Source organism: Macaca fascicularis, chromosome 14, assembly GCF_037993035.2.
Source record: "Macaca fascicularis isolate 582-1 chromosome 14, T2T-MFA8v1.1".
Classification (NCBI taxonomy): domain Eukaryota; kingdom Metazoa; phylum Chordata; class Mammalia; order Primates; family Cercopithecidae; genus Macaca; species Macaca fascicularis.
Genome location: NC_088388.1, coordinates 108994605 through 109009357, shown reverse-complemented (window position 1 = coordinate 109009357; position 14753 = coordinate 108994605). Strand labels below are relative to the sequence as shown.

At 39.2% G+C, this 14753-nt stretch overlaps 1 pseudogene; it reads right to left on the bottom strand.

The window, feature by feature from the left end:
- Nucleotides 1-10824: 10824 nt before the first annotated feature.
- Nucleotides 10825-11428, bottom strand: LOC102142385 (DNA-directed RNA polymerases I, II, and III subunit RPABC1 pseudogene; annotated as a pseudogene).
- Between the last annotated feature and the right edge of the window lie 3325 nt (nucleotides 11429-14753).

Genomic DNA, 14753 nt, shown 5'->3' with positions numbered 1-14753 from the left:
ATTTATCCAATCTTTAATACCCCCACACCAACCACACCACTTTTCTGCCATTCTATACTCTGTTTTTTTTTGTTGTTGTTGTTGTTTGTTTGTTTTTCCAGCAGCCAGAGTGGTTCTGTTAAAAATCAGATCACATCACGTTATTTTTCTGTTAGCAATCATCTGATGCCTTCCTATCTCAGTTAGAGCAAAGGGCAAAGTCTTAACAATGACCAAGAAGGCTCAACGTGATTTCCTCTCTTCCTCATTTGCTCTGCTTCAGCCAGACTGGACTCCTTGCTGCTTCTTGAACATGCCAGGGGTGTTCCCGACTCAGGGATATTACATTTGCTTTCTTCTGTCTGGAATGCTCTTTCCTATTTTCCTACTCCCTTACCTTCCTACAGAACTTTGCTTCAATACCACTTTCTCAGTGAGGTCTACCTCGACCACACTATTTAAAATTGCTTCCCCTATCTGTACTCCCTATCACCTTTCCTTGCTTCAGTCCCCTCTTATCCCCTCCAAGATTGATCACCTTCCAATATATTATATATGTTATTTATTTATGTAATCATTTTCTGGTTTTCCTCCACTAGAATGTAAATTTCATGGAGGCGGGAATGTACACCCAGTGCTCAGTAAAAGGCCTGGCTTCTCAGTTAATACTTGTCATCTGAATGAAAGAACATGGAAACCCCTAAATTTAGGAACCTTTGTTGGCATGTTTATTGCTCTATACCCAATGACTAGGATACTGTCTGACTCACAATAATTTTTCAATAATGACTTGTTGGATGAATCACGATAGAACCTGAAAACTAAGAGAAACTGCTCAGCACCATTTCATGGCACTGAGCCAGTCATCCCCCCCCAACACCTCTGAGTTGGCAATCCAAGTTCTTTGCTTTTACCTGTTTTTGGCTCTGAAATGATCCTACATGAATTTATGGTCTTCACTTTCAGCCAAGTCCTCAAATATTTCGAAAAGATGGGGTGAGCCTGGGGAAGAAGGGGAGTATGAGTCTAGAGTGGGGAAGGGTTGGAGTTACAACTGTAGGGCCAGGAATTCTGCCCTGAATTCTGACTATTGGGTTGTGAGTTTACTTATTCATTCAAGAAATATTCATAAAATTTCATCTATGTGCTGGACACTAGAGATACAATTCGCCCATTTATCCTTTCATTTAACAATGCTGAATGTTCCCCCTGTTCATGCAACTCCAAGTTGTCTTCACATAGTGGCTAAGTGTTCAGATGCAGGGCTGGTACCTTGGCTCCAGAAAATGGTGAGGAAGTGAATTACAATCCCCTCCTGAAGGGAGGTGGCAATCGGGACAGCTTCATTCAACTGGAAATTGTGATTCTGCTGGCTGTCCTACCTGATCCACAGGACACTATGAGCCCATAGGAATAAGTAAAGCCCCAAACTGTCCCGCATTTTAAGCCTTCTTTGAACTGGAGATGTTACCTGACTATTCTTTGATGATAAAATAACTAGATCTTGGATTCACCTGGCAGCAGTTTGTATTCCTAATTCTTTGTTGCCAGCATCTTATCTGAGCTAAAAAACTGGAAGTTTGTTTGACATCGTTCTACTTTAAGAATTTTTGTCCTTAAAATTTGTTTTGTTTCTGGTGGTGGGATTTATATTTTTGGCCAGAAATATATTATGGATGACAAACTTCTCTCAAAAATCCAGTAGCTAATACCGAACAGACTGCTTTGTACATAGATATTCAGCAATGATTTATTTTATTCATTGTGTGTTTTTGTATAGCAGGGAGAAAGTCTGTATTTTCTTTCCCATAGATACAATCCCTATCTTTTCCTTATTTCAATTTTTCTCTGCTCACTGGAAGCTTATGCAAAAAATTGGCAAAAAAATATATAGACATAGATCCTTTCTCTCCACTGGTTTGAATGGGAAATGGGCTGGAGCTATAGGTTATTTTTTTTTTTTTTCAAAAACTTGCTTATGAAAAGAAGACAAGAGGGTGGAATAGAGTAAGGGGGACTTTTGAAATAGGATGTGGGCCGGGCGTGGTGGCTCATGCCTGTAATCCCAGCACTCTGGGAGGCCGAGGTGGACAGATCACCTGAAATCAGGTGTTCAAGACCAGCCTGACCAACATGGAGAAACCCTGTCTCTACTAAAAATACAAAAAATTAGCCAAGCGTGGTGGGAGGTGCCTGTAATCCCAGCTACTCAGGAGGCTGAGGCAGGAGAATCTCCTGAACCCGGGAGGAGGAGGTTGCAGTGATGGCGCCACTGCACTCCAGCCTAGGCAGCAAGAGTGAGACTCTGTCTCAAAAAAAGAGAAAAAAAGGATGTGAGTGCCTTCACCATGTGTATGGCCTGAAGCAAGTCAGTTGAGAGGAAGAGATTCAGAATATATAGAAGAGAAAGGAAATAATTAAATAATGAACAAAGGCATGAATTAATGTGCTGAGGGAATAAGGGTGTTGGGGGCATGAGGGAGGAAGGAGGCTTGAAGAGAAGGTGAAGACTTAAAATTTCCCTGAAGCCAATAGATGGGGCTGGATGTAGGCACAGGGGAGCACTGCTGAACTCCTGGCTGAGGCCCTCACATACTCAGTAGCACAGGGACAGTCATATCACTTCAGAGGAACTGGAATTAGAAAGGGTCCTTGTGAAGGCCTGGCCTGCTACCTGCTACAGGGGCCCTTAGGGGCAGTAGCATTTGTTATTGTTATTGAATTTAAGCATCATTTTAGGGGAAAAATATATATTTTTCTGGAGACAGGGTCTTGCTCTGTTGCCTAGGCTGGAGTACAGTGACATGATGGTGGGTCACTGCAGCCTTGAATTCCTAGTCTCAAGTGATTCTCCCACTTCATCCTTCTGAGTAGCTGGGAATACTGGTGCACAGCACCACACCTGCTTAATTTTTTTAAAGTTTTTTTTTTGTAGAGATGGGGTCTTGCTATATTGTCCAGGCTGGTCTCAAACTGTGGCCTCAAGTAAGTCTCTACCTTGGCCTTCTGAGTAGCTGGGGGAATTTTTTTTTTTTTTTAATTTTCGTTCTAAATAATTTCAGACTAAAAGTTGTAAAGCAGTATAACAATTTCTGTTGACCTGTCACCCACATTTACCAGATATTAACGTATTACTATACTTCTTTATCACTCCTTTCATAATTCTCTTTCCATATATGTATGCAAATCATTTTTCTGATGTTTGAAAGTTGCCATATAATGACTCTTTACTTCTAAATATTTCAGTTTGTATTTCCTAAAAACAAGAACATACTCTTACACAGTGAAATTGTCAAAATCAGGAAACTAACATCAATCTAATACTATTTCCTAACCTACAGACCTTGTTCAAATTTACTTTGTTGAAATTTTAAAAAGTGAATTATTATACCTGCCACCTTTCAGTAGATTGGAAGAGTTTTTTTTGTTTTTTGTTTCAAACTAAGACTATTGCACTAATATTCTCAGTAAGTCAGTGCAAAGGTCATAAGAAAGCATAGCTTACTTTTTTAAAAAAATGAAGTTTTTAAAAACTGTATGTTCAACTAGGGAAAAGATGTGGATTGATTTAAAATCATTTGCAGTGGTTATAGGAAAAGGCTCAGTCTATTTAAATAGACTGAGCTAATGGGGTTTTGGTAATGGCAAAAAAAAGAAAAAAAAGAAAAAAAAGAAAAAAGATGCCTGGGTCATTGTTTTTACTGTAATTTGTTAGAATTCAGGATTACTTTTAGAAAATTACTAATGGAGGTGTAGAAATAGCAAGAATCACATTTCTCATTGGTCTTGTAAAATGTGAAATTTGTATTTCTAGCATGCAAAAATGTCATCATGTGTACAAAGAGCTATAAGACCTCTGTCACAGTCAATAGCCAAGGTCTGAGTGTTTAGGAGAAGGCAGGGGGCTCTGTCTTTCTATGCTGAGAGGATTATACAATTCCCCAACAACAGAAAGCAGAAAGGAGGACATGGTGGATGGGCAGCTGTTTTAGATGAGTAATGACTATGTGCTGCCCTCCTTTTGGACAGCCTCTCATAAACCGTTAGAGTCCCGATAATGCTGCTCGTTTTAACTCTCAAGGCAGTGTATAGATTCTTTTTTCTTATTTATTTAAATTACAAAGACAGTACATGTAAAGTTCTTACTCTATTGAGTCTTATGAAATTGCTGTTTTTGTAGGTTAAAATAGTCAAATAAGCAGTGTAAACTAAAAATGAAATTCTAAGCCCTACAACCATCTGAATGGACCCTCTCTTCTTGGCCAAGGGCATTCCAAAGTTAACCTAAAAAACTAGTTCAGGCTGTGTGATGAAAAGGGAGAGTCAGACATGCCTCATTATACCCTCCTCCCTTTTGGAATTCAGACCCAGCTGATCAGCGTTAATATCAACACAGAGCTCTCAAGACTGATAGAACAGACTCTTTAAGTCTGATAAGAAACATTTGCAATCTATTTTCTCTTAAGCCTGCTACCCAGAGGCTTCATCTAAATGATAAAATCTTGGCTCCACAACCCCTTATCATAACCCAGACATTCCTTTCTATTGATTCCAGGTCTTTAGATAATAATTCAACCAATTGCCAATCAGAAAATCTTTGAATCCGCCTGTGATCTGGATGTCCTCGTGTCCAGTTGTACTGTCTTTCTGGACCAAATCAATGTGCATCTTACATGTATTGATTGATGTCTTATGTCTCCCTAAATGTATTAAACCAAGTTGTAGCCCAACATCCTTGGGCACATGTCATCAGGACCTCCCAAGGCTATGTCATAAGCATGTCCTTAACCTTGGCAAAATAAACTTCTAAATTGATTAAGACTTGTCTCAGATATTTTTTGTTTTACAGCAGTAATTCCACATCAGTCCAATAAAAGAGGTACAAGCTAAAGTTCAAACAATAGAAAATACATGGAACAAAATGTTAAATGGTATCTTAAATTTTGCTTACTCCCACTACCCTTCCCAGAGGTAACCTCTGTGAAATGTCTTTTTTCTGAACACTTACACAATATCCACATACACTCAAAATGTGTAAGTAAGCTTATTGTGTATGCATTGTTTTTCAAATTATACTATGAATGTAAAATTTTTGTTATGTCAGAAAATTTGGTCCGTTTTCTTCTGGTAATAGTTCCATGACTTTCCATATGACTGTTTCATGGTTTATTTAACCATCTGCTTATTAATTCCCCTATTATATTATTCTATTTTTAAAGGCTTTAGCTGATACTATAATGAAGATTCTAATACATATTTATTTGTGCATGTAGACAAAATTTCTATAAAACAGATTCCTAGAAATGGCATACCTGGGCCAGAGGTATATGGATTTGAAATTTTAAGTACTATCAAATTCCCTTTCACAAAGAGTTTACCCATTTATTAATTTACAGTGCTTATTTTCCTGCATCTTTGCTTATTTTAGGTATTATAAACCTTTTAAACTCTTATTAACCTGGTGGGAGAAATATAATATCAAGACACTTTTTCCCCCTTGATTATCAGTGAAGTCAGACAACTTTTGATAGGTTTTTTTGTCCAGTTATATGTCTCCTGTCAGTTACCGTTTTATAACCTTTGATTTGTGTATAGATTGAATATTAATTATTTGTTTTATGTTTTAATATTTTGTACCAGTATTGTCTTTTAAATTTACAGTATATTTAATCATCAAGTTTTTATTTTTATTTAATTAAATCAATCTTCAATTTTGAATTCTGGAATTTCATAATTTAAAATGGGCTTTACATTAAGATTGTACTTTTTTTGTATTTTATTCTGATTTTTAAATTTGTTTTTCACTTTTAGCTCTTTAGCACATTTGCTATTATTTTTTGTACATAATGTGAAGTAAAGGTCTGGTTTTATTTTTTCAAGTAGATATTTATGCTAATACTATTTGTTAAATTAGTACCTTTTTTCCTAACTGATTATAAATGCCACCTTTACTGAGTAAACTAAATTCTTATTTATGTATGGGCCTGTTTCTGGATTTTTAAATTCTTTTATTTATTCACATATTTCTACATTACATACATATCACATGGATGTAATATAGTTTCAAAGTATTTTTATTTTATTTTACTTTTTTTGAGATAGCCTCTTGCTTTGTTGCCAAGGTTGGAGTGCAGTGGTGCAATCATGGTTCACTGCAGCCTTGACTTCCTGGGTTCGGGTGATCCTCCCACCTCAGCTTCCCAAGTAGCTAGGACTAGGTGTATACCACCATGCCCAGCTAATCTTCTGTATATTTTGGTAGAGATGGGGTTTTGCCATGTTGCCCAGGCTGGTCTCAAACTCTTGGGCTCAAACAGTCCTCCTGCCTTGGCCTCCCAAAGTGCTGGGATTATGGGCATGAGACACCACTGTTGCGGGAAGTCAGGGACCTCGAACAGAGGGACTGACTGAAGCCATGGCAGAAGAACATAAATTGTGAAGATTTCATGGACATTTATTAGTTCCCCAAGTTAATACTTTTATAGTTTCTAACGCCTGTCTTTACTGCAATCTCTGAACATAAGCTGTGAAGATTTCATGGACATTTATCACTTTCCCAATCAATACTGTTGTGATTTTCTATGCCTGTCTTTACTTTAATCTCTTAATCCCATCATCTTTGTAAGCTGAGGATGTATGTCACCTCAGGACCCTGTGATGATTGCGTTAACTGCACAAATTGTTCGTAAAGCATGTGTGTTTAAACAATATGAATCCTGGGCACCTTGAAAAAAGAACAGGATAACAGCAATGTTCAGGGAACAAGGGAGATAACCATCAGGTCTGACTGCGTGAGAGCCGGGCAGAACAGAGCCATATTTCTTCTCTTACAAAAGTGAAGAGGAAAAACATCGCTGAATTCTTTTTCTCAGCAAGGAACAGCCCTGAGAAAGAGAATGCATTCCTAGGGGGAGGTCTCTAAAATGGCCGCTCTAGGAATGTCTGTTGCAGATAAGGGCTGAAATAAGCCCCTATCTCCTGTAGCACTCCCAGGCCTATTAGGAGGAGGAAATTCCCTCTTAGTAAATTTTAGTCAGACCAGTTGTCTGCTCTCAAACCCTGTCTCCTGATAAGATGTTATCAATGACAATGTGTGCCCAAAACTTCATTAGCAATTTTAATTTCACCCCGGTCCTGTGATCTCCTCTGCCCCAATTTGCCTTGTGATATTTTATTGCCTTGTGAAGCATGTGATCTCTGTGACCCGCACCCTATTCATACACTCCCTCCCCTTTAAAAATCACTAATAAAAACTTGCTGGTTTTACGGCTTAGGGGGCATCACAGAACCTGCCGACATGTGATGTCTCCCCCAGACACCCAGCTTTAAAATTTCTCTCTTTTGTACTCTTTTCCTTTATTTCTCAAACTGGCCGACACTTAGGGAAAATAGAAAAGAACCTACATTGAAATATTGGGGGTCGTTCCCCTGATACACCACAACTGGTCCCAATGTGGGTTTAATCTGTATTTCCCTAATGATTAGTGATGCTGAACATTTTCTCATATGCTTTTTGGCCATTTGTGTGTCTTCTTTTGAGAAATGTCTATTCAGATTATTGTGTTTTTTTTTTTTTTCCCCCTTCAGTTCTGTTGAATTTGATGCCCATTTTTAAATCAGATTATTTGTTTTCTTGCTATTGAGTTGAGTTCTTTATATATTTTGGATGTTAATCCTTTATCAAATGTTTGGTTTATTGAGTTTTGACAATTGGATTGACTCAATTTGCCACCCCCAAAATAAGATACAGAATATTAACACGACCTTAGAAAATTCTTTCATACTCCAGGTTGAGGCTACAGTGAGTGTGATTGTGCCACTGCATTCCAGTCTGGGCTAGGCAACAGAGCCAGACCCTGTCAAAATAAAATAAAATAAAATAAATAAAATAAAATAAACAAATTCTCCCATACCCCTTTCCAATCAATTCCTCCTCTTTCCAAAAAACCACTTTTTGATTTCCATCCACATTAATTAATTTTTCCTGTCTTTGGAGTTCATTTAAATGGAATCACACAGTATATATTTGTTGTGTCTGTTTTTCTTTTTCAGTCAGCATGGTATCTGCAAGATTCACACATGTTGTGTGTATCAGCAGTTGTTCCTTTTCATTTCTGAGTAATATTCCGTTGTGTAAATATACCACAATTTGTTTATACATTTTCCCATTGATTGACGTTTGAGATTGTTTCTAGTATTTGCCTATCATACATAAAGTTTTCATAAGTATTCTTTTTTTTTCTTTTTTCTTTTTTTCTTTTGAGACAGAGTCTTACTCTGTGAGCCAGGCTGCAGCGCAGTGTGTGATCTTGGCTCACAGCAACCTCTGCCTCCCAGGTTCAAGCGATGCTCCTGCCTCAGCCTCCCAGGTAGCTAGAACTACAGGTGAGCACCACCACGCCTGGCTGGTTTTTGTATTTTTATTTGAGATGGGTTTCACCAAGTTGGCCAGGCTGGTCTAAAACTTCTGACCTGAAGTGATCTGCTTGCCTTGGCCTCCCAAAATGCTGGGATCACAGGCATGAGCCACTGTGCCTGGCCAGTTTTCATAAGTATTCTTACATAAGTTTTTCTTTTTTTGTGAACATATGTTTCACTTCTCTTTGCTAAATATGTAGGAGTGGAATTACTGGTTCATATGTAAATATATGTTTACCTTTATACATAACTGCCAGAGAGTTTTCCAACGACGTTGTACCATGTTATATGCCCACCAACAGTGTAGGCGAGTTCTAGTTTCTCCTCATCCTCGTCAGTATTTGGTTTAGTCAGCCTTTGATTAAGCCATTTTAGTGTGAATGAAATACTGTCTCATCGTAGTTTTAATTAGCATTTCCCTGATGTCATTCAACAACTTTTTGTGAGCTTATTGACCAGTCATGTATCTTCTTTCATGAAGTGACTGTTTAAATCTTTTTCCCATTTCTAAAATTGGTTGTCTTTCTATTATTGATTTTTAGGAGATATTTTTATGTTCTGAATACAAATATATTCTTTGTCATACATATGTGGTGAATACATTTTTTTCCTATATGCGACTTGCCTGTTTATATTGTAAATGATGTCTTTTAAAGAGTAAAAATTTAAAATTTTGATGAAATCCAGTCTCTTAATGTTTTATTAATGCATTTTGTGTCCTATTCAAGAAATGTTGGTGGACTCCTATGGTCACAAAGATATTTTTATATGTTTTCTTCTAGCAACTTTATAGTCCTGGTTTTTATGGTTAGGTTTATGATCCATCTTAAATTAATTTTTGTATATTGAGTGAAATGAGATCAAGGTTCATTTTTTTTTTCTGTACAAATATTCTACTGTTCCAGAAGCATTTGTTTAAAAAAAAATGACCCATTGAAAAAAACCCCAAATGACCCATTGAATTTACTTGGTGCCTAGTTCAAAAATCAATTCAGCATATCTATTATTGAACTCTCTTTTCTGTTCTACTGATTTATTTACCTATGCTTATACCAAACACTTAATTATTATAACTTTTTTTTTTTTTTTTTTTTTTTTGAGATGGAATCTCACTATATTGCCCAGGCTGGAGAGCAGTGGTGCTATCTGGGCTCACTGCAACCTCCACCTCCTGGGTTCAAGCGATTCTCTGGCCTCAGCCTCCCGAGGAGCTGGTTTTACAGGTGTACACCACCATATCCAGCTAATTTTTTTTTGTATTTTTAGTAGAGATGGATTTTTACCATGTTGGCCTGACTGGTCTCGAACTCCTGACCCAAGTAATCCGCCTGCCTGGGCCTCCCGAAGTGCTGGGATTATAGGCATGAGCCACAGTACCCTGCCTATTGTAGCTTTTTGGTAAATCTTAAAATTAAGAAGTAACTTCTCAAAGTTTTTTCTAGTTCCTTTGCATTTCTATGTAAATTTTAGACTCGCCAATTTTTACAAAAAATTGACAGTAATTTTAATAGGGATCGTATTGAATTTATATATCAATTTTGAAATAATGGACATCTTAACATTCAGCTTTCAAAGAATTGTCCATAAACATTTATTTGTTCTTCATTAATTTCCTTTAGCAATGTTTTGAAGCTTTCAGTTGGAAATCAGTTAGAGAGAGAGCAGGAGAGATAGGGAGGGAGGAGAGGGAAGGGGAGAAAGTGAGAGAGAGAGAGAGAGAGAGAGACTCATTGTGTTGTCTAGGCTGACCTCAAACTCCTGTGCTCAAGCAGTCCTCTAGGAGGTTGGGATTTCAGGTATGCACCACTGTGTCTGGATAAAATCTTACATATATATATATATTTGAAGTTTATATCAGGCAAATTTGTTTACTCAAAATGTCTTTAATGTTTGAAAACACCCAACCTCCTACAACAACCGAAAACTCCGCTGAGTTAGAATCTCGCACCGTGGTGGCTTGAGAACGTGCACGGTTGTGAATGGAGTAAGGAGCCAAGGCTGTGTGGGGGCCACTATGCATTAGGGCCACCGAGAGAGGAAAGACGAGGGGTGGGAGGCTGAGAGCCCGGGAGGAAGCAGTGGCTGGTGGGAGACACGGAACCAAAACCCCCAACAGAGTGAACCCAGAGCAGTCTGGGCGAGAACCCGGGGTACAAGCTGCCCCCAGGTCGCCTCCCTGTGGGGGTCTCGTCCCTCCTGAGGCCGCATCTTGCAAAAATGCACAGGTGAATGGGGCGGGCTGGGCCATGGGAAGCCTCACCCCAGGACGGGAGCACTTGAGTGGAGGCCACCTGCCTTGGGGAGTCCAGAGCAGTAGCAGCTGGGAGAGAGCTGGCGGGCCAGACTCCAGCAGGGCAGGGCGTCCGTCCTGCAGGCGACGGGGGTCACTGTCCGTGTGTCTGCCTCTAGGAGCTGTCAGGGAGGTGGTTACTGCACCAACCGGTAGGTGAGGTACCTGCCCACCATCTAGCTGGGTTGGACGATCTTCATCACCTGCCCATCCTTTATCCCAAAATAGCGCTCGGTGGGATCCTGGGCAGCTGGTTCTCTCGGAGCTTATATCGGGCCAACAGCTCCGTCACCCACTCCTTGGTCATGATGACGTACTCAGGGCCTACTAGCTCGTGTTCTGTGATGTTGATGAGCAACTTCTGCTGCACAAACTGCTCTAGGATGTACTTGGGAGCCATGTCGACCAGGGACTGCTTGGCAGAGGGCCTCATGCCCTGCTGCGCCGCGATGAGGGCCCGCGTGAGCCGGCAAGACGCGTTGACGGTCTTGATGCCCACCTTGGGCTCCTCTGGAAAGAACACAAACATCTGGTTGGTGGGGTCATCTTTGTGGGCCACCGGCGCAGTGAGGTCTGTGCACCGCGGCTGCCCCTCACTTGGCTTGTCCCAAACTGGGCTTTGAACTCCTTCAGTGTGAGGTCACGCTCGTCCTAGGTCACTAGGAAGCCACGGTCGTGGCACGGCTGCATGATGGTCTTGCGGATTTTCCAGAGGAGGTACGTCTCCTCCTCGTTGTCCATGGCCGCCCTAAAATCTTACGTATTTTTTTACTGGGTGCCTTTCTAGGGATTTGATATTTTTTAATGGTATTTTTAAAAAGCTTTATTTTCCTGTTGTTTGCTGGTGGCAAATAGGACAACAATTAGACGTTTTATATGCTCCAAGAGGTCTAATTTCACTTTTTAATTCTAGCGTTTGTTTGGGTAGATTCAACAGGTTTTTTATAATCATGCTGTCTATAAATAACAATAGTTTTGCTTCTTCCTTTCCAATACGCATTTTATCTTAGGTTCTTGCTTTATTACATTGGCTAGGACTTCCCTTTCTTCTATTTTTTATAACTTTGATTTTTCTATTTTATTTTATGTTTCAGAGTTAATAAAATTCATGACTGGTATGTCTTACATTATGTCAAGTTAGATTATATTTTTTCTTTTCTTTTTCTTTTTGAGACTGAGTCTTGCTCTGTCACCTGGGCTATAGTGCAGTGCACCATCTTGACTCACCGCAACCTCCGCCTCCTGGGTTCAAGCATCTCCCCCTCCTCAGCCTCCTAAGTAGCTGGGATTATAGGCATGTGCCATCACGCCTGGCCAATTTTTGTATTTTTAGTAGAGACGGGGTTTCACTATATTGTCCAGGATGGTCTCAAACTCCTGACCTCAAGTGATACATCCTGCCTCGGCCTTCCAAAGTACTGGGATTACAGGCATGAGCCACGGCTCCTAGACAGATTTTATTTTATGTTGTGACAAGTATACATAACAAAATGTATTAGTTTAACCACTTTTAAGTGTAGTTTTGTGGCATTAACTACATTCACATTACAATGCAACTGTTACCACCATCCGTCTCCAAAATCTTTCCATCTTCCCCAGCTGAAACCCTGCACCTGTTAAGTACTAACTCCTCATTCCACCCCTCATCCAGCCCAAGGGAGCCACTATTCTACTTTCTGTCTCTAGGAATTTGACTGCTCTAGGTACCTCAAACAAGTAGAATTATACAATATTTGTCCTTTTGTGACTGGCTTCTTTCACTTAAGCATAATGCCTTTAAGGTTCACCCATGTTGTAGCATGTTGCAGAAGTTTGTTCCAAATGGCTGCATAATATTCCATTAAATGCATATAGTACATTTTGTTTATCCATTCACTTATTGATGGACACTTGTGTTGTTTCCATCTTTTAGTTACTGTGACTAATGCTGCTATGAACATTGGTGAACAAATATCTCTCTCCTTTGGGTATATACCCAAGAAATGGAATTGCTGGATTATGTAATTTTATATTTAATTTTTTGGGGAACTTCCATTCCATTTTCCACAATGGCTGTCCCATTTTACATTCCTAACAGTGACATACAGCAATTTCTCCACATCCTTGCCAACACTGGTTAATTTTTGTTTTGCTTTGTTTTTATACTAGCCATCCTAAGGGTATGAAGTGGTATCTCATTGTGGTTTGATTTGCATTTCCCCACTGCGTAGTGATGTTGAGCATCTCTTCATGTGATTATTTGGTCATTTGTATATCCTTCAATAAATGTCTGTTCACATCCTTGACTCATTTTTTAATCAGATTTTTTTTTGTTATTGTTTTTCTTGAGTTGTAGGATTTTAAATGTATCCTGGATATTAATCCCCTATAATGTATGATTTTCTCCCATTCTGTGTGTTGCCTTTTCACACTGTTGATAGTGTCCTTTGATGCACAGAAGTTTTTATTTATTTATTTATGTATTTATTTATTTGAGATTGAGTTTTTCACTCTTGTCTCCCAGGTTGGAATGCAATGGTGCAATCTCGGCTCACTGCAACCTCCACCTCCCAGGTTAAGGCAATTCTCCTGCCTCAGTCTCCCGAGTAGCTGGAACCACAGGCATGCACCACCATACTTGGCTAATTTTTGTATTTTTAGTGGTGACAGAGTTTTACCGTGTTGCCCAGGCTGGTACCAAGCTCCTGGCCTCAAGTGATCTGTGCGCCTTGGCCTCCCAAAGTGTTGGGATTACAGGCATAAGCCACCATGCTCAGCCCAAAGTTTTTAATTTTGGTGAAGTCCGGTTATCTATTTTTCTTTCTTCTTTTTTTTTTTTGTTTTTTGGTCTTTACTTTTGGTGTCACGTCCAAGAAATCATTGCTAAATTTAATGTCTTGAAGCTTTTCCCCCTGTTTTCTTCTAAGAGTTTTATAGCCTAGATTATACCTCCTATCCATATGAAATGTGTGTTTGGTCTGTTCAGCACATTTTGCTTTGGGTTCTACTTTGCTTCCTTACCAGTGTGGAAAGTCCCAGTGGGCAAAGTACAGTATGGAATTGTGGCGGCTGAAAGAAGCAGGAGGCAGGCAGGCAGATGGGGGCAAACTCTGGCCAGAGTGAAGGTGCTGAGAAAGTAAAGGGACAGAGGACAGGCTGAAGTCAGGAAGAATCATCAAGATTTCTTTGTGAAAGCAAACACTCCCTTTCTCTGAAGTTCCACATTTTTACTAATGGCTTGGGACTTCCTGGTGAATTATGCCATAGATTGTACTGTTCGGGGAGCAAGGGCTGTGTTGGCTGAGGCCACAACTTTGTCCTTTGTGGCTCAGGTGTCTCTTGAGCTTAACATGGAGTGGAGTTGCTACACTGTTAGGGCACATAGAGCAGCTCCATGCATATTATGCCATGAGAACAAAAGGATGACATTATTGACAATAATGGGGAAGTGGAAAAGCAGAATTGGTTTAAGGATGTTTAAGATATTTTAAAGTTTTGATAAATATTCAAGGAAAAATGTTCTTTTATGTAGGAAATTAAATAAGCCCAGAGGGGTACAACCCCCAAGTCTAAAATTTAATAGGAAAAAAAGTCGTGAGTATAAGCTGAGCATTCCAATCAATTTGTAAATTAATAAACACATTCACTCTTTCAATCATCAATCAGTATCAATTGTATGTCTATATTCTCTTAACAAATATTGATTACTTATCTACTATAACCTACTATGTCTACTACATGAAAATCTGCAAAATTATTCCCTTCCCTCTCTGTTTCTGACTTCAGATCCCCGCTCATGAGATGAGACTGACATTGTGTCCTAGAGTTAGGTAGCCTTTGTCAGGGGCCTTAAGACAATGATCTGGTACAGAATCTAAGACAGAGAGCCACTGAGACAAGAAGGCAAAATCAAGAACTGTTCAGGCTAATACAAGTCACTGGTTATTTTATTATAAACAAATGGCATTTTAAAAAGATGAATTTAATTTTAAAGCAAAAGCTATGTTCAGCATAACTAATCTTCCTCTCTTTTTCTCTAGGTATCTTTAGGAGACAAGTATATGCATTTTTAATTTTGTATAAGATC